The sequence below is a fragment of the Parus major genome, chromosome 12 (assembly GCF_001522545.3).
Source record: "Parus major isolate Abel chromosome 12, Parus_major1.1, whole genome shotgun sequence".
NCBI classification, from domain to species: Eukaryota; Metazoa; Chordata; class Aves; order Passeriformes; family Paridae; genus Parus; species Parus major.
This window is the reverse complement of record NC_031781.1, coordinates 12,690,867-12,709,799: the sequence shown is the minus strand read 5'-3', so window position 1 is coordinate 12,709,799 and position 18,933 is coordinate 12,690,867. Positions and strand designations below refer to the sequence as shown.

The 18,933-nt window shown below is 35.7% G+C and overlaps 1 protein-coding gene across 4 annotated transcripts in view; it reads left to right on the top strand.

Annotated features, from left to right (window-relative positions):
* The window catches only part of FHIT (fragile histidine triad diadenosine triphosphatase), a 530,102-nt gene that overhangs the window by 16,522 nt on the left and 494,647 nt on the right, over positions 1 to 18,933 (top strand). For 2 of the 4 annotated variants that reach the window (XM_015641009.3, XM_033517493.1), the window contains one exon: positions 5,501 to 5,632. The exons of the other annotated variants lie outside the window; for them this stretch is intronic. The gene's annotated coding sequence lies outside the window, so the exon portion shown is untranslated. Of the gene's footprint in view, positions 1 to 5,500; positions 5,633 to 18,933 lie in introns of those variants that run through there. 4 annotated transcript variants of the gene reach the window in all.

Here is an 18,933-nt window from a genome sequence, read left to right as displayed (position 1 = left end):
CTGGTCTGGTTGTTTTTAATATATATAGGCAGTTGAGCTGTTAATAGGTAGAAAAATATATAAGAAAAAAGAGATTGGAGCAAACAAATATTTCTAATGAATAAAAGTATTTTGAAAGGAAAACATTTAGGAGAAGCCACAGCAGCACTGTAGATTTACAGCTGTTTGTACCTGTATAATCTTTTTACCTTAAACCAATTAACCTCTTTATAATTATCTTTAATTTAGAAAGATTTGGCTTCCACTTTGTACTCACACATGCACACACCCAGCTCTTTCTCCTGGTCTTTGGGAACAGAGTGAAAATGTCTGTTCAATCCCTCACAATACCTGCATCCTTTAGGTGGCACATCTGCACAGCTGCTGTCAGGTGCTGTTACCTGCATTAATCGTCAGACTTGCTTTTCCTTGGAGAGATCCTGGCAGGAGGAAAGTTCTCTGGAAAGGAGTTGGTGACTAATTCTGCCCTAGTATGAGCACATTTCTTAGATGCTCTAGTCCATGCAGATAGAAGCTCACCACACATTTGTTGTGAACTGATGAATATGTGCCAGCTCCTGAAGCTGCTGTCCCACCCCGTTAGTTCTGAGTTAAACTCAAGCTGCTATGGTTTGCCCCTTAGCATCAGCTACTGATCTGGGTTTGATGTCAAATTAAGAGAATTGTGCAGCTTTTCTTTGGATTGAAGAAGTTTAGGTCTGTCCTTCGTATGTTAGTGGGATGTTAAGCACATAGGCTGGGGGAGCAGAAAATGGCAGTGGAGCATCTCGGCTGTAGAACCTTGTCCTTGGCTGTAATGGAATTGCACATGGTGATCTCTGTGTCTTATTGAGAGCCTGATTGCTTTGCTTTTGAGCCCTGAGCAGCCCCAGTGAACTGAATCAATTTATCTTTTTTGTGAGAACATGTGTGTTGAATTCCTGATTCTCTGGGCATGTTTGTGTTTGAGCTGATATTAGTCTGGCTCCAGACAGAGAAAACAGGAGCTCTGAGGGGAACAAAGGGTCTTTCATTCTGTAATTCTATGCTCAGTTCAAGTAATCAGCAGAGTTCAAGTAATTGTAAGAATTACAAAAGTTCTCTTTCTTGTTGGTGATTTTTATAATGTGGAATGTATATTTAGAATTGTTTAAGATGGAAAGACCTTTAAGATTATTGAGTCCCATCATTAGCCAAGCATTGTCACTAAACCATGTCCCTAAGTGCCACATCTGCACATTCTGTCTTAGAATATAGGATGCTGGTGTACCTAGAATGTATGAAATGTGGGACTTGCTTATTGAGTCATTGAGAATTAATTCTATGTACTGTCAGTTTTAAAATAGTCTCAGATTTTCCAGATGGAGAAAGAGTGAATAAAGTGAAAAAAAGAATAATAAAACCTTAATCACTGGCCCATCACTACCTGGCAATAACAGTACTATTTATTAGGTGGAAAGATGAAAGTGTTCCATTTGCAAAGCAGCACACTATGTAGTCACATTGTTTTACTGCTTGCACTGCAATGGATTTAAATTTGATCAAGTATCTTTGTCATTGAGAGGCAATAAATGTTTCCTCACTAATTGTTTCTATTGCATTTTGTTTAATTTATTGTGGACATGAGAGTTGGAAGCACTGAAAGTTGCTCAGATTTCATGAAAGAGCTAGAGCAATCTTGCCTTGAAACAAAACAGGAGTGTCAAGTTCCTAGAGTAAGAAGTGTGTTCCCTGAATGCATTTGTATTTCAGCAGATTAATTGAGAAATGGCTTAGTAAAAATCTGTTTTCCAAATCAGCTCTTTCATATGCCTGAGATTTTAAAGACAATTTTCTCTAGTAGTTGTTTATTCATAAGATGATTGACTTTAATATTTTTCTGGGACCGCTGTATATCAGAGGCATCAGAAGGTTATAGAGATATACTTTGAAAATATAATTGCATTGACCAGCATAGATTTAATTTTTTTAAGTAAGTTATCTGAATTTGGAAATACCTGACTTTGGAAACCAGCTATGTCCTGTAGAAAGCAGCATGGTAGAATGGGAGTGAGTGTGTAGTTAATGTGTCCTTTTTAAGGAGAGAATATTTGTAGTACTAGAATACCAATTATGTTATTGGCCCTGCAGAAGAACTGAAAGGTGATTGCCTGAATTAAGGTGACATTGGGTGTGAGTATGATCAAATTTAAGCTCCCTCTTACCAAACACAATTGGTAAGCCCTTAGAATCTCCAAATAAATACTTGTGCTTTAAGGTCAGTTCAGACATCATGGATTGCTTTTCCTTTCCCTGATAAAAGCAGATGCAAGCATGCCAAATTGCTTTGCTCCAGCTTAACCCCAGCACTGTTTGAATTCATAAATGCTACAAAAGGAAAGCTTATTACCGCATATGACGGTGAAGTGGGAAAATGTCATGCCTACCTAATCTATTTCCTGGGAAGGGGAGAAAAATCTTTTTATTCTTCTACTAAGACCTGGGGAATAAAGTAAGGACTGGATGTGGTGCTGATAATCAAGGATTGTCTTTCATATTTTAAATTAATACCAACCCTGTATTTTCTGTTGTCTCTGATCTATTTTCTCAGAAACGAGACAGTAGAGGAACTTTTTTTCTGTAGTGAATTAGAATACTACGCTGTATTTAAATAATTTTGGGTTTTTTTAACTTATTTTTTTTACTATTACACAGCTGTTTCTCTGAAGCTCTTGGTTTAAGGATAAATTGTTCAAACACTGGCACATCATTTAGCAGAAGAAGCAAAGCAGTGCTGCATTTTGGCTTTATATGGTAACTATATCAGTATTGGAAAGGGTATCAATGGGAGCTTGCTTTGAATTGATAACAAGTACATAGTTTTAAATAACTTGGATAAGAACAAAACACTCTTAAAATAGATTGCTTGAGGGGAAAGTAGGTTTTCACACTGTAAACAGTGTTCTTTGAAAGCTGGGAGAAGGAAAAAAAAAAAACCACCATAGCACAGTACAGTAAGTTAAATCATTACATTAATTGAACGTTTGTCTATTTGCAGTGGTTTTGCTTTGTGGATGTCAGTAAGATGAATGGTTGAGAAAGGAAGTGAAAGGGAAGTAGTAATGGGTAAGATTCAAAACAAAGTAATTAACATTCATAGGTTGTAATTGTGGATAACGTGTTAAGTTCACTTTCCTGAAAGTGGTTTAGTGGTGGTGTAAATTACTACCTGTAATCGATTTAGTAAATCTATAAACACAATTTTTGTAACAATATGTTCCTCAAGTTTTAAGTGGGGGTGACTAACATCTTGTGTGGTATCAATGAATCTTATTTTATTTCACCATAAATGTTATGCAAAATTTTACTTCATTATAAAGTTGAAATTCTGCATCTAACAGGTACTGAACTATTTTCTTTTGGAAGGTTCTTAAACTTGAATGCCTCTTATTGTAGTTCTAAGTCTGAAATAGGGCAGGTATTTCTTAAGCTATTTGGTAGACAATTTGTCAGCCCAATGAGATATTGATAGGATTTTATAGGATGCAGATGGTAGAGGAAAATATAGTATTTCACTGCTAGCATGAGCTTTTCATTTTGTTTCTGATGACAATCCAGTTATTAGGTTGTTGGTTTTCTCACAAAACATGGCATGTGGCTGCCTAATTAGATTGCTTTAAAGCCCATTGGAAATGCCGATATATTTCTCATAATCCTTTTGCCTTGGGTTGCTGTTGTTAAAGGTTAACTTCTCAGTCTTGGGAAAAAGGCTTGTTCACTGGGCTAAACATGAAAAATGCATTATCCTTGATGTTCTGCTTGATGCTCTTGGTTAAAGTATAATGTGCAACAGAATTCTTTCTGTACTATGTCTCTTGAAGCTGTAGCTGCTGTGCAATAATGGTGAAAAGATGCTCAGATTACATAGGGACTCTACTTAATCATATGTGGTAAGAGATTAAACTTTATTCATTCAATCAAAGCTTTTGGCTTAACTTTTTTTAAAAGAGTATCAGAAACAAAAAAGCTTGGTCTGGGTAAGTGTGTGTTATTTGACACTGTAAACACCATTGTCTTTGTACAGCATGTTACATATATATTGCACAGGAAGGGTTTGCATTTAATAAGGCACTTGAACAAAGTGGAAGGATTTTATTTTTTTAATATGCCTTATAATTGTCCATGAATGAAACCTACATATCCAAGGCTTCACTGTACACTTTTAACTATTAAAAAGGGAATCCACACTTTTGTGTGAGAGCAGTATATCATTTTAGGGAATTGCTTATTTAAAGGTACTCAAAGGCAGTTGCAGAGAACTGAAGTCACCAAGAAGATTTAGCAAAGAGCTTTGAATACTTAACAGGAAAACTTGAAACATTCGAGCCCCTCCAGTTCATGTAGCCTCAGGGTAAACATAAAACTGAAGTTTGAAGCCATTCAGTGAGCAAAAGCAGATCCCATACTGGCATGTATTTATTGTTTTATTGGAAACACTTCTGAAGGAAAGCTACTGGCTTGCATCTTTAACCCCACACTACATTTTTCTATCTCGAGCTATTGTTTTCCACTTTCATTTTCAAATTATTCAAAGAATTTCTTGGAATCTCTGCCAATCTTCTCAAAGAAATGATGTGAGCAAGGAAGGTAGAAAATAACCTGTTCCTGCTGCTCTCCTGGAATACAGTGTCTGGTGGCTGTCTCAGGCCTGAGAATCCATCTCAGGTGAGCTGAATGCTTGCACTGAGTGTTCAGGAGTGGCTTCACTGTGCAGAAACTCAAACTTGGGTTCAGTGCCACAAAGTGAGGATGACTTTTGGCCACATTCTTATGAAATATTGTAGGTTTTTTTGCCTTTCAAGTGTTGGTACTAATGGTTAGAACAGAGAAGCTGCAGTAGCCAATTGATTCTGTTTTTCCAGTGTCAGCGTTCTGTATTCTGTATGAGGAACATAAATCCTTACTATAATTTGCAAGTACAGGTTAAAATAATAGGCAAACCTGTTAACCTGCAGGTAGGCAAACCTGCTTATTCTTGTTATCATGAAAATGAGATGTTGAATAAGACAGCAGTAATCTGAACCTATTATGTTTTATGCTATTTAAGTCAATACTTCATAAACATTTGTTTCGGTACATTCCTCTAGTTAATGCTATGGTAATGCTAATCACTGCTACTGTCACTGTTTAAAATGTTTTGCAAACTGAGTTTTTTCCTGGAAAATCTTTGCTGACTTCCAAGCCTGGACAGACAATGCTGAAAGGTCCTAAAAAGGACTTGCCCATTTCTTATGTGTTTAAAGACTAATTATAAGAATAAAGATTTAGTGATCAATGCAGAATTCTAATTTAATTGTTGAGTATTAGAATGCATTTTCTCCCCCTCTTCTAACTTAGAAACTGAATTTTTTTTTTTTTTCATTTTTTTCCTACCTGGCAAAAGCTAATTTAATCCAACTGGATTGCACATTCGAAATGTACAGAATTTTGGTCCGATTTACCGAGTATCACTCCCTGGATATAGCTCAATTTTCCCTCACAGGACTGACAGATGCCTAAATGCAAGAGATTGTTCTTGTCAAGGGAGGCACTGACACAAATTCAGTTGTGTGGGTTGTTGGCTCTGTCTGATGTTGTCCCTTCTAATGCTACAGAACAAATCACCTTGCACAAGGTAAGCAGCATGCCCTGTCTGCCTTTTATTGAAAGCTGTTTCTTCTGATCTGTCATGTCATGAAATCCTGTTTGAACAGTGTTCTTGAACAGTCTTGTGTTCAAGCCAAACTTTCACAGCAGTTTTCTGTTGCAGAGTGATCTCATATGCAGCGTTTGACTGTGGATGAGTATCAAAGGGCCTATTCAGTGCAACATGAAAGGCTTTTACCTGCTGTGACTAAACCATGTTAAATTGTTACAGACGTGCAGGTGTATTTTGTGTTGGCAGGACTGTTGGAGCATAAATACTTCTGTTCAATCACCAGGTAATGAAACCAGCGAACTTGATTTGTCTCTTTCATGTGAATTAGGGAAACAGATTGACTAAGGGAGATCTTGCTGAAGGAGCATTTGCTTTTAAAGAAGTTCCATCTTTCCTTTAAAATATATTTTGTTCACTATATTCTATGAGTCTTCTAATTGCATGTTGTTCAGAAGAGGTTTACTGTAAACATAGTGTGCTCACAGTTGTATTGAAAGAGAATGTGATAAGCTACAGCTTCATTGAACTAATTAAGAACTTCCTGGCTTTGTTAGCATTCAGAAAACTTGACAGCAGTTGTATTGTACTTTCCCCCATATGTTTCAAAAAAGCTGTATTGTAACTGGTATAAGGACAAATTTTTTGCTAGAGTGGTACCTTCTGTTGCACTGCTGACCCTGATGGAAAAATTAAAAAAGGCAGCCCTGGTCGTTATCAGCTAATTAAGTATTTCCCTATTCACATCGTACAATAAAGTAATTTTAAAATGAGGGAAGGACGATGTCCCTGTTGACACTCTTGGTCTAGGAGAAAAAGTGTTGGTTGAGAAATCTGCTCTCCAAAGAAGGAAGAAGCCTTAACAGTCTTAAAGAGAACTTTTGGAACAAATACTGGTATGGGCAGCCCTCTTTCTTGGGAGGGGTCATTGTGAGTGAAAACTTAAAACCCAATAATGGTTTATGGGATTTCTGTCCACTAGAGTGTCCATACTGCAGAATACCATGTTTTGAGTCTGAGTTCTCAGGGCAAGCTGCCATGGGTGGGGATGAGACATTCATTTTTTTAGAGCTGTATTCTAGCCCAGGTTTTCCTAGGTGTTTTAGAATAAGTAGCATGTACTTGGGATGTGAAAAAGAGACGTTGGTTTGCTTAAGAATACAACAATTCAGAGCATCCTGGAGTTTTTTTATTACAATGATGATGCTTTTAGTGTTTTGGTCGACACAAAGAGGTGGAAGGAGCAGAGGCAAGATACAGTTTTCTTCAGTAAGATGAACTAGAGTTAATAATGTATTACTCGAAAAGCTTTTGAGATTTTTTTCAGAAGATATTTTGATGAGTTCAGAGAGAACTTGGTGGTATCATTAAATAAGTTGACAACTTCTGTAATCAGCTTTTTGGTATTATAGCTCAAGGGAAAGTCAATAAACTTTGATTCCTAGCATTAATGTAATTATTTCTTCCTCCCCCCCCTTTTTTTTCTTTTTTGGCTCCTTCTGCAAAAGACTGCAATAATCTAATATAATATCAGATGGCCAAAAGCAATTCAGTGTTCAGAAAGTCAGTGTCCCCTAGGATGACGTACAAAAGTAGGAAAACTGGGGGTGGAATAAATCATTTTCTCTGATCTTGTTAGGGATGAAATTATTACAGAGAAGTGAACGTAATTTGCTGAATATTCTGTGTGAGAGAAGTATGAAGCTCCTTTGATTATCAAAGGTGTTTATTATAAGAGTTTTCTTTGTTTTCTTCTGACCTACAGTATTTTCCTTACACAGTATACGAAAATGTCTTCTCATTGCCACTTGTTTTAGTAGTTGTAATATACTACTTTAAGTCAGCTGCTACTCCTATATTTTGGTTGATTGGGCTAATTGCACTTTAATTTTTGTCTTCTCCTGACCTTGGCCTAGTGAGAAATGACTTCAAATGTTTCAGTAGGAAAACCTGCATTGTGTTTCATATTATTTAATTATTCTCATATTAATCCAATTTCATTCTCATAAGAGGATACAAGACAGGTGAGATGAGTAAATCACTATAAAATAAATGCCCTGGTGAATAGTATAGGCCAAAGAACTGTCAAATTGACCTAAAACCACAAAAGCTTGCTCAACCTCCTGTGAAAATACTCTTTTTTTATGGGGAAAATAAAAATAATATTAAAAGATAATGCACTGAATCTTTAAAACCAAACCTTTCCATAGGTTTATCATCAGTGTGGTTATTTGAGGCTGACCAACAACATTTAGTTTTCCAACTGAAGTGCCAGGTGCAGCATTAAAAAGTGATTTCATGTGTGATCATGTAATGTGTAGCAGCTGTGGTCATGTAAATCTGCTTTCAGTCCCATGAACAGCCAGCAGAGCAGCCTCAGTGCTGGTCTCAGTATAAGTCTGCCCTGAAGAGTCCAATGTGAAGAACTTTAACTGGGCAAGTATAACTCTAATTCTTTGACTTTTGTACTCTGGGGTTTGAAATGCATTGCTTTCCAGTTTAAACCTGAAGTTGCTTAGAATTTTCAGTTGTTACGCACGAGTTATCTCCCAAATGCTTAAGTTTAAGGGTAAAAAAAGATATACCCAAGTGCCTGAAGTGTTTATGCTCTGGTTGGGGGAGAGACTTGACTTTGAATAAGGTAAACACTTTTTTATCTCATAAATTCAATGAACAGTAGGAGATACTGAAATTGCTGCTTGGTGGTTACTCTGTAGTTATTCCCTGGGTAAGTATTTGTAGAGCACAACTAATGCAAGATGCTTTACTCTGTACTTCATCAACTTATTGCACACTTACAGGCATCAGCAGAGAATCAGTAGGTTGTCTCATGGTTATTCTCCCCTTTGTCTATCTTAGTAACTTCCCCAGGAAGAGAGTCTTAGAGCCTTATCAGTAGAGAGGAACAGGTTTCACAAAGCAGTTACAGGTTTGGATGATGCAGCTGAGCATGTCTTATAAATTCTGCTATCTGCATTATTACAGTGAGAGTTTGGTGACCTGTGATAATTAAATTGTGTGATCCTTCAAAAGAAGGATCAGGCTCACATAATTGGCTTAGGTACTTTGGAAAATGGTAGTTTTTGATGTTTATCTTATATAGGTGATATTTTCTGGCATTTAATAGGGAAAATACTTTACTACATGTAAAACTGAACCTGAACAAAGTAATCTAAGTGTTCCTTCCTTGTGATTTCTCCTTGTTTTTTTCTCATTTCCCTTTTGGAAGAAGCTGGTAATCAGAGTAGCAGACCTCTGGCTGATAAGAGCTGTTTTATGTAATTGTAAGTAGTGGTACACTTGGAAATGCTGACAGACCTTGCATAAACCAAGAGCTGATTTTTCTCGCCCTCTGGCAAGAAAGTAAGATCATGATGCTTTATTATTGAGGCAGGTTCTTGAGTAGTGTAGCTAGACCTTAACAAAATTTATCAATGGAAACTTAATTTCTGCAGGTAGTAAAACTGAGTTGAACTTTCATTGTTTTTGTGTGTGCTTTGTTTTTCTTGTGTCACTTAAAATGATTGGTTGGTTGGTTTGCTTTTTCTGAAGTCTTAATTTCCCCTTTCGCAAGCATGTATTTTACACTTTGAAGTTATCATTAGAATATTTCCTCTGGCAGTATATTTTATTGGAGCATTAGCAATGCAGTTGAGCCATTGAAAAATATGGGAACCATGGGTACATGATGCTTGCCTGGTAGTTTTGTGCTAGTAATAGGATTTTTTTAGTGGTCTTGAGTAGAGAGAACTGTCAGTAATGTTTACCTTGGCAAAAACAAGCCATTGGGGTAGAATCAGCCAAAATGAGTATGTAGGTAGTATTGTGAATGATGATGATAATAATAATGGTGCTTATTAGCAGATGGCACATTTGCATGTGAAACATTGGATACAGAGCTGTCCCATACTCACTACTTCTGGAACAGCCAGTGCCAGTTGATAAATAGGTAATTAATGGGCTCAATGACTTTTTGCATGATTTCTTGAAGAAAATCTGTGGTTAATGTTAACATCTCAGGATAATTTTGCATAGTGACTTGTGTTTTCTTCTTAGGTATGAGTATATACAGATATTACATTTCTATTCATGGTGAAAATATTTACATAAGTTCAAAATCCTGAATGACCAAGCAAATTTTATAGTTTGAAGTAATCTTCCACAGGCTGTATGACTAATAGAATTATGTATGCACAAAATTGCTTTTACTGGAGAAGCCAAAATGCAGAATAATAACTTGTCTGTCATTTGCCAGTGAGATCATAGATTTCATAGTCCAAATTAGGTTGTGTTCTTCTTTTTGTCAGGTCACATTCTAATAACCATATTGTGCATTAAACCCTGTGATTATCTGAACACTTGACAGATGGTAGGATGTTAATTTATGTGTAAGAGACAGTGATTGCCTGTGCAGCAATGGCATTCAACAAAATATGAAACATCAAAATTCCCTTTTTTTTTGTTATGTCTTCACTTATTTCAGCAAGGTAATTCTAACAGATGAACATTTTTTGTAGATAAACATGTCCTTCATTTCCTAGTGTTAACAGGTTTTGGAGTTTTGAATCTTTTATATTGAGAGGTGTTTACATGATGATCAGAAAATAAAAAAAAATTGTAGGGTACAGTGCAAGTGAAAGAGATTATTACATTTATGTATCTGAAGTTTTTAATATGCATATTGCTTTTTTAAGGAGAACAAGATTGCCCTTAAGTTCACTTAAGGGTTACTATAATACCCATGAGTTGGCTTTAGGATAACACAGTTGTCTTAACTTACACCAGAGTTCCATTAATTGTTATCAAAATGAATAGTTAGTTGCTCCTAAATTCTTATTTAATTGTAATCTTTACTCGTATAAAATGTCATGGGAAAAATGTGTTTGAACCCAAAGGATATTGTTTTTTTCTGGATTTGAGGCAGTTGGGGCTGTAACTTAGAGCTGAGGGAGAAGTGTAAAAAGTGCCACAATTCAGCACCATGCACTCAATGAAACAACTTTCTAAAGCTGAAATACCCAAAGAAACGAGCTAAGGTTATAATTTTCTTTAACAGTGCTGTTTTCAGGAAATTCTTTCTACTTAAACATCTTGTCAAGGCATTCCTTACTCCCTTCACTTTATTGTATACAATACTTCTCTACCTGTGGTTCACAGGATTTGCTTACCTGTTACAGATTGCTTATAGCTGTTACTCATGTCATCTACTGGACCTTCAACTAAATGCTAACACCTTTGAGTTGAAAAACTTCACTTTTTATGAGTTAAGGTCCCCAGAATACTTGGCTTTTGAACAAACAGTTCGAGTTTGCTGTTCTTTAATACTTAGGAAAAGAAAAAGAGGAGGCCAAGTATTTAATTTGCTTGAAACAGTTTTCCAACAGAAGAGAGTTGAAGTAGAAAATCCTGAGTCTTAATGATGTATTTTTGCAGTTCAATTGTCTTTGGCTGAGACATCATTATTATGCATTTATAATCAATCACTGTTGTATTTAGGTATTCAGTAACTCTTGACTTATGAAAGAATACATTCCTTATTAATGTTCCTTAATCACTAAGAAAATTAGTTTTATGTAAACTGTTTCAGTATGCCAAGAAAGGAGTCATCAAGCCCTAGAGAGTGGTAATTACTTTGCTTGTGCCACAGCATTGTGTTGTTTTCAGTGTGTGGGAAGTCTGAAAGGCTGTGAATTGGTACTTACGGAGTGAAAACAGCAAAGATAATTTCTGTTTAGTATGTAAGTTATAGGAATTCTTTGTTGGCTTCCATGCTTGGGGAAAAACGTGGTCATCAGTGTAGTTATGATCTGTTATGTAAATACTTACTATAGAAATATTAGCTCTGAAGCATAATGTTCTTTAGGAAGAACAACATGTACAAGAATTTCATAAAACAGGTTGTGCTTCTCTTCATAGGCTGAACATTCTGCTGAATGTTGTAACCTCTCGGGCATTATGAAGCTACGTTCAGTCGTGAATGCTTGTGATATTTTGAAGGACTGCAGTACAGTGCAGTGTATGATTACCTGTACTTCATGATATGATATTTCATTGAAACTTTTCCAAATTCATGAAAAAACGCTGCTTTTCTATTCCAATAATAATCCAAGTATAGACTGCTAAAACAAGAAGTGAAAATGTAAGTACTAACATTTTTGCATCTATTCCATTTGTCTGCAGTTTTGCCTGCTGTTTTCTATAACAGCTCTATTTAAGTTCATTTAAAAGAGAAAATATGATTAAGATGAGCTTTTTCAGTACTGAATAGGAGGGAAAAATCTCACAGGTCTATCAACTGAGGTACTGTTTAGTATGTCTTTTTTGAAAAGATGTCCCTTAACTTTGGAGTAATATAGTAGGTGCTTTTTGGATATTTTATTTATTAATTTTCTATGGTGATCTTAAGAATTGGGCTTGAAGATGTTGCACACATTCAAAAAATTAAACCATGCTAGCCGGAGGAAAGAATGTTGGTGCTCAGAACTCTTGCTGCATCTTCTCAAATTCCCCCTTCATTCTGAATAACTTCAGTAACCCTTTGAGATGATAGTTACCTCATCCACCCTGGTTTCATCTCTGACCTTTAGGTTTTACAATGAACTCCTTCCTGTTGCAGTCTTTTCTTGAAGGCAGCTAAGAATCACGGAGAGAAATCATAAAAAGTGCATTGAAATATTTCAATATTTGCACTGGAGCTCCACTGGATATGCTTTATGCAAAGCTACACTTTGCAGTCAGAAGTAAATTCTGTGTTGAGGATTCTGGTGCACTGTCAGACAGAGGAACTCTTCAAAGTTGATTGCAACGTTTGTGGCTGCTGGTGATGAGAATCTAAGTTCTATAAATGCAAAGTGATAATTCTGTATGTAGCTGAAAGAAAAGACATAATATATGGCCTTTTTTGTTATTTTTGTTGGGGTTTTTGATCTGATGTGGAATGTATTTTCAGTGCACCTAAAGTCACTGGAGTGCTACTTTTGAATTGACATTTTACTTAACAGTGAGGTGTGTTTTCAAACAGGAATTATGTTTCAAAGTATTGTTTGAAATCCTGAGCTTGTTTCTATTTCTACAGTATATCCATTTGAGGATCTCTCAGCATTTCATAAGCATTAATGAAATAAGCCTCACTGCAAGGCAGGTATTATCCCAATTTCACAGATTGCAGGGAGGTTAATTAACTTGCCCAGAGTCACTCAGTGGTCTGTGATGAAAATTGGTTTCTATTTAAAAATGGATTTGCTGTCTCATGCTTCAACCATTAGGCTGTGCTTCCAAAACAATATTTGTGGTTGAAAATAATGTTTGGTTTATTATCAAGTTACAAAAAGCTTTGTCTATGCACAAAATTGAGTTGAAGTGACCGAATCAGTTTTGACTCTACCTTTGTACATCCCAACTGAATGGAGTTGGTCTTGAGCTGGTTTTAATCTAAAAGAAATTTAAACCAAGTGAATAGAGACAGACTTGGTATTAAGACTATTTAATGTGCAAATTTGTGCTAGTTTATTTCAAAGGACCAAGTAAAACTAATGTTCCTTATTGGTCTGAGTTTTTAATAGAAAAATTACAATTTCACTTAATCTGGTTTAACAAAACATAATTTGAAAAGTGAGGAAAAAAGACATTTTTCAGATAACAGGCATGTGACCTGTTAAATAACTGGAATGAAGTTGTATAGCCACCACTTCTAATTTTAAAAAATATGAAAAACAGTTTTCTGTTAAGTGTTTTCACTTTCAATAAGGAAACATACAAATTCAGCTGGAGAAACTTAGTAGTTTTAAATATAAAATTTTATTTCCGGGAGAATCCTTCTCTATAGTTTGGCTGGCTTGGTAGGGAAGAAAGTAATTTAGGAGAGAGGGCTTTATTTTTCTTGATTTATAGCCCCATTTTCCCTGCTCCTTTCCCCAGATATGCAAATCTGGTTATAAAAATGATGATGCTTGGGTCTTAAGAAACCTGCAACTTCTTCACACTCCCACTGTTGATTCTTTATGTATCCTCTGACAGGTCATTTCAACTCGTTTTAATATGGTTTCTGGGTTTACAAAATTGGCATAATGATTGTGAAATGCTTTGAAAACTTGAAATCTATTTTGATCAGGAAGGTATTAATTTTATGATGAAAGTGGAGGAAACTTTTCAAAATGGTCTTTGTTTTTGACTTTAGATTAAATCTAGTGAATCCCAGCTAAATGCAATTATGTTTTGTGAACAAGACTGGAATTCATCACATAATTATGCACCAAAATTTAAAAATTGTTATGTCTTTCAAGTTTGTGTTTGTTTTTTTTTTTTAAATAAAATTATTTTAGGGCATAAAGTCTTTTTTTAAAATGCCACAGAAATGTCTCCACATAATTGCTGATTACATGTAATGCAACACCTATGTAGGGCATGTAATTGTGGATCTATTCTTTGAGCATTGCTGCTTCTAGGGTACTGCAGGAATGCATAAGTGAGAGCTAAATTTAAACTAATTCTTTACACCTTCAAATGTAGTAAATTTTTGACATCTAAGTTAATACATTGAGATATCTTTTTTTAGAAATAAGTTGTTCAATGAGCCTTTTTGTGCTTCCTCCTCATTTTCCCTACTTTCACATTCCTTGATTTTGTCTAAAGGCCATCTGTAGCTCACCAACTGAAGTTTCTCTTGGTTTCTTTCTTTACTTTTTTGTCCAAGCAATGAGAAAACTTCTAAGACTGTTTTTGAAGGTAGTGGTCTACTTGGTGCTGACAGTAAAAATCTGTCTCTTCACTTGTATCTAATTTCCATAAGGACACTGTGGCCTGTAACTGCAATATAATATAAATAATGCAACATGCCAACCAAGAAAAAGTTTGATTTAATTAATGTTCCTCCAACACATTAGTCCTTCATTACATGTAATTACTTGGGGACTCAAAGTAGGCACAGCTGTAATATGGCTGGTGTTAAAGTTGAGATTTCTCAATAATGCATCTCATAGGTTGCTTTTTCATGTTTACTTCAAGCTCCCTTCTCTTTGTGTTGTGCAGAAAATGACTTCAGTCAGAAGTTGATTGACCAGGGAATGTTTAGTCTTGCTGCCACTCAGGTGTCTGGGAGAGCAGACTGAATTGTTCAGTTACAGGGATGTTAAATTTATTGCAGGTAAAAGCTTTCTGTGTTTGTCAGACTATTCCTTGAACACAAAGTGATTGCACCCTTGAGGCAAAGAACCTCAATGAAAAGTGGCTGTACATAAATACAAACTAAATTCCTAGCCAAACAATTCCTGAACTTCAAGAACATGTGGCAAAGGAAAGCAGAGTGTGAGCCAAAGGCATATGTCAAGATTTGTATAATTATATTTGTACTGTACTAAACAGAATAAAAGTTATACATTTCACCAGAGTATTTACCTTCATAGTATTTTTGTAGTCTTGGTATTAAACTGCATTGTTGGAAGCATAAATTTATCACTTTTTGTACATATGGATACTTTGGCAAAGGGACTCGATTTCAGTTGCACTTGCAAAATTACATCCAGTTAATGCTCTTCACTGTGAAAGAAACATTGTCTGGTCAGGTAGAAAATTGTTCTGAGTAAAGGGCTGTGCAAAGAACAGAACTAGCTGAAAGTAGCACCCAGCTTTTCTGTGAATGGAAGTCCAGTCTCTTCTGTTGATTTATTCCTCAACAGAAATAAATATGGCGTGATATTATCAAAAAAATAGATGCAACTGTTGAGGGAATAAATATTCAGGTAATGCTGTGCTTCTTGTGTGTAGGACAATATTCATTGATTGTGTATTTTCTGATAACAGGGTCAGATTTGTTATAGTGAATATTTTCTCTTAGTATTGTCTTCAAATATTTTGAACATTGAGTTGGTGCTGTCTGTGCTCCAGAAGACATTGTGTCTCAGGTCAGTTAGATGCTGTTGAGAATTTGCTTCAGGTTTGTGTAAATATGTTTGAATGTCTCATCAAAGTTGGAACTGAAAGGGATTTTTATTATTATTTCTGGTAGATCTTGGTAACATATTTCATGTTTCTTTGAAGGTTAAATACCTTCAGTCACAGTTTGTTGGGATTTATGGACTGACAGTTCCAGGTAGGGGTGTGGGAGTTTCCTTTTCCCCCATGTTTGCTACAGCCCTCAGGGTTTTCACAGTTATTTGAGCCTTTCCATATTTTCCCTCATGTTAAAGCTTTTTGGTTGGTAAATAAGACTTGGTGAGAGTAGTAATGTAGTTCCTCTGAGCATTGGGCTTGGGAAAGCTAATACCTGCTGCCAAGGGAGTGAGCATCAAAAGAGACTGTGGATTAATGCTGACTCTGAAAGTTTTTATCTTTTCTCGTTTCATCTTTTTTCTAACACATGCCTGTGGAGTGTCAAGCACATAAGAATTCTTCCTTTCAAAAGTCTTGCATGTAATAAGTGGATTTGTTTTATTAATACTCAAATTTGTTGTAGTTCTGTCTAGTGAAAGTATTTTGTGAAGAATTAAAAAAGCATAGAAATTCTAATAAAAAGACAGCTTGACAAGTGAGAATTTTGGAGGAAAATTGCCTTCCTTTTGTCTTTATAAGAATAACAAGGAAAATAGCCTAATTCAACTTAAAGGCAGAGCACAGTGCTGAAGGTGTGCCTGTTCAAATGGCTGTTGAAGATAGTAATTTATGAATGGCAGAAATGTTTAGGTTTTTTTCTATGACTTGCTTTGAGCATAATGTTGTACAGAAATCTATAATATAGAAGACAGAGCATGTTATTAGCTGACTTAAGAGAAAAATGAAGTTGTAGCAAAAGGTTGGTTTCTTTTTTTCTGTCTCTATGTTAAACCTTTTATTCTCCTTAGCCCTGCTTTCTACCTTTCTATTGCACATTTCCATTAAATACTTCAATGTGGTGCTCTGAGAGCTGAAGACAAAAAAAATTGTGGATTTAGACCTAAACAATGAAGATTGAGGATGAGAAATATGACTCCTATTTATGTTTATAGTTGGAGTATAAGAACTATGTTTTGGCAACAGAAACTTGAAAGTAAAAATGAACAAAAAAGGTGTTACTCCTGTGCTTTGGCAGCACATGCAGTTTAATGTGGGCGTTACTTTGTGCTAATAAGATTTTTTTCATGCCTAGAAGTGATGTTAAACACAAATGAAAACCTTTTCTAATTATTATAACAACTATGTGCTTCAAATTAATGTTGATCTATACCCACTGTTGCTGCTTTAACATAACAGCCCTCACAATGGAATGCCTCACCTGGATCAAGTTGAGTATATACATAAATCTTTGCAAGACTGGAGTTCTTCATTAAATGCAAAATGGTAAACTTTTTATGGTTCTACACTTACTGTTTTTGTAAACCAATCTATAATTTAATTATGGCAGGGGAAATTGTTTGAGTTTTATGATAAGCTGTCTAAACAATGACATTTTCTAAGTTTTTTGAAGGAAGGAGATAAATTTAGCTTTTGCTAGCGCTGGATTATTTTTTTGACAGAGCTGGGTGTATCCTCACTCATCCTGTAGTTTGAGAATGTTTGTTTAATGAGGATCTCCTATTCCTTGCTGCTTCTCCCTCCCTGTAGCCTTGGCTCAAAGCAGAAAGGCAAGAAAGCTTGTGTGCTTACAGGTCTTGGTGAAAGACAGCAATTATATTTATCCTATCATTGTTCTTACTTTGCTATATGGCTGTCTTGGTAGCCTCATTCATCATGTCATGTCTTTGGATCAAGACTCTTAACATTTCTGCCTCTTTCTAGGCATAATACTTAGACTGGGAGAGTTTACTAACTGTCCTTGGCTCCCTTCACATTCAGAAAGGAGGAAAGCTGCTGCAGAGTGTGACTTTGAGCACCTCCAGCACAGCTCGCCAGGCTCTGCTGCCTTCAGGGACTGTAAAGGGAGCTGTGCATGACTAAAGACACACAGGTTGCTGTCATACTTTAATGTCCCACACTGGATTTTTGTTGTAAAGCAAGGAAAATGAGATTTTTAAGATCAGACTCATAAGATTTTTATAACAGTTCAACACTTTTGTAAAATATTTTTGTTCTAGTTAGAGAAACTGCTCATCAACTGTGGGGTTTGAGGTCACTTCTGCCCAGATTTGCAACCTGTTCTAACTTAATGTATTCACATAATAATCATGAGATAAGATTTTTGCATACCTGAGAAGGTCAGAACTTGTGACTTGAACTTGAGTTCTGGCAGTTCAGAGGATGCGATGCTCAGACTCGTTCTGAATGTGGCAGATGTGGGGTTTTGGTTTTTTTGTGGGTTTTTTGTTTTTTTGGGTTTTTTTTGTTTGTTTGTTTTTGTTTTGTTTTTCTTTTTCCTCTGGAGAGCAGCAAAAAATAGCAAATCATGTCTTTTCAGTGGTTGCTGAAGTTCTTGTTCTGAAGTGAAGATGAAAAGTCTCTGCACTTTGAATCAAATAACTGATGTTAATAGCCTTTCTTTTGATTGACAGGAAATACTTTGGTCTGTCATAACTTGATTGAAAAACAAGACTCAAAATGCTATTCTAAATTTTATTGTTTCCTTGTGCAAGGAATGAATTACCGGTGATAGAATATACTAATTATTTATTTTGAGAAAAGAAAATGAATTTTTTTTTGTTAAAATTTATTTGGACTAAATTTTACTTGAAGTTGTGATACTTGCAATTTTCTAAGACATATGTAGATGAACTCATTAGTGTACAATCATATTGAAATCTATTTTGGCCCTGGGATAACTTGTCTTTTCAAAGCACAACATACCATTACTGATTCTGAATTTTTTTTCTATTTCTTTAAATATGATATTATTTCTTTGTTCCATCTTACATACATATATAGCACCCAACATAAGGGAGATGTTTTCTTTCCCCTCCTTTATATTTTCAAATAGATGTTCAAACAAACTTCAAAGTTAATCTTACAGTGAGGCCAGTGGAGAGAGCAGAGTAATCTGTGGTGACAGGCAGTGGGGTAAGGATGGGCAGGGTCCTCCAGGGATGCTGCTAGGACAGCATTTATGGACTTAGCCCAGGGGAACTGCTTGGTATCCAGAGCAAGTATGAAGTGCTTGCAGAATTGGCAGCGATGTGCAAATAGAATATTTTATGTGGTGCTTCAAATATTGTGATAAATTTGCTCAAAATAAATCTATGCTTCCTACAGTCATTTCACATTTTGTTGCTAAAATAAAATCTCAATGTACTCAGAAATTTGCATTTAGCATGTGACATGTAAAGTTCATTTCCTACACTTGTGCTAATTCGTTTTCTGATCTGGTTTTACAGAAATAG